General features: G+C 46.6%; 1 pseudogene; it reads right to left on the reverse strand.

The window, feature by feature from the left end:
• Positions 1-235: 235 nt before the first annotated feature.
• On the reverse strand, positions 236-1,186 carry LOC128104230 (glyceraldehyde-3-phosphate dehydrogenase-like; annotated as a pseudogene).
• Positions 1,187-1,757: the final 571 nt, after the last annotated feature.

Genomic DNA, 1,757 nt, shown 5'->3' on the forward strand with positions numbered 1-1,757 from the left:
ACACACACATGGCACACATATCCTCACATAAATAGAATATATCTTTAAAATAACAGTATTCATTGAATTTTTTTTGGGGGGGTACAGTGAACTGTATTGATGGTATAGAATAGAGTCCCTCCTATTATTCTGAGGTGGAAATTGTGAGCGAAGATGCTCAGTGTTGGGGGCTGAGTTGTAACAGGGCCTCTCTCTTGCTCTCATGTCCTTGCTGGGTTGGGTGGTCCACAGCTTTTTACTCCTTGGGGGCCATGCATGCCATGAGATCTACCACCCTGTTGCTCTAGCCTTATTCATTTTCCTACCAGGAAATGAGCTTTACAAAATTGTCATTGAGATCAATGCCAGCCCCAGCATCAAAGGTGGAAGTCACAGGAGACAACCTGGTCCTCAGTGTAGTCCAGGATGCCCTTAGTGAGCCCTCAGATGCCTGCTTCACCACCTTCTTGATGTCATCATACTTGGCAGCTTTTTCCGGGCAGCATGGCAGATGTATGATGGACACACTGGGGGTAGGAACATGAAGGGCCATGCCACTGAGCTTCCCACAGCCTTGGCAGCACCAGTGGATGCAGATATAATGTTCTGGGCAGTCCCACAGCCATCATACCACAGCTACCTGAAGGGACCATCCACAGTTTTCTGGGTGGCATGGGCTGTGGTCATGAGTTCTTCCTCAATGCCAAAGTGGTCATGAATGACCTTGGCCAGGGCGGCTAGGCAGTTGGTGGTACAAGGAGCATTGCTGACAATCTTAAGTGAATTGTCACACTTCTTATGGTTTACACCCATCGCAAACATGGGAGCATCAGCAGCAGAAGGGCAGAGATGATGACCCTTTTGGCCCCACCCATCAAATGAGTCTGGCCTTCTCTATGGTGGAGAAGACACTGGTAGACTTCACAACATGCTTGCCACCAGCATCACCTGGTTTGATGTTGGTGGGATCTCACTCCTGGAAGAAGGTGATGACAGCCTTCCCGTTGATGGCAAGCTTCCTGTTCTCAGCCTTGACTGTGCCACTGAACTTGCCATGGGTAGAGTTAGACTGGCACACGGAGACCATGTAGTTGAGGTCAATGAAGAGGTTATTGATGGCAATAATTTCCACTTTGCCAGATGCAATGTCAGCCCTAGTAACCAGGCGTCCAATATGGCCAAATCTGTTCACTCCAACCCTCACCATTGTGTGTCAGGGACGAGGTTGGCACTGCATAAGAAGATGAGCTGTCTCTGGAACAGGGAGGACCAGAGAGCCATTCACTGAATTTTTTAAGGAAAGTAAAAAAACAGTGCTGTTTTTATATAGAGGAGAAGAGAAAGTTAGAATTGTGTTGTTTTAGATGGGTGATTCATATAGACTCTGGCGATTGTTTTATTTTCTTCCTTTTTCTTTTTTTCTTTCTTTTTTTTTTTTTTTTTTTGGATTTTCGAGACAAAACTTCTCTGTGTAGTTTTGGTGCCTGTCCTGGATCTCTCTGTAGACCAGGTTGACCTCGAACTCACAGAGATCTGCCTGGCTCTGCCTCCTGAGTGCTGGGATTAAAGGTGTGCGCCACTGCCGCCTGGCAATTGTTTTCTTATACCTAATAGCTCATGACTGTAGCTTTGTGTGAAAAAATTTAGGGTTTGAAACATTCTAAGGACTGGAGGTAATAGTTCAATGATGGAGTGACAGAAGAGAGCATCCGGTCCCCTGGAGCTGGAGTTACAGGTGATTGTGAACCACTTAACATGGGTGCTGGGAACTGAGCTCA

Source organism: Peromyscus californicus, unplaced genomic scaffold (genome assembly GCF_007827085.1).
Source record: "Peromyscus californicus insignis strain IS unplaced genomic scaffold, ASM782708v3 Scaffold_8__1_contigs__length_139910024, whole genome shotgun sequence".
Lineage (NCBI taxonomy): Eukaryota > Metazoa > Chordata > Mammalia > Rodentia > Cricetidae > Peromyscus > Peromyscus californicus.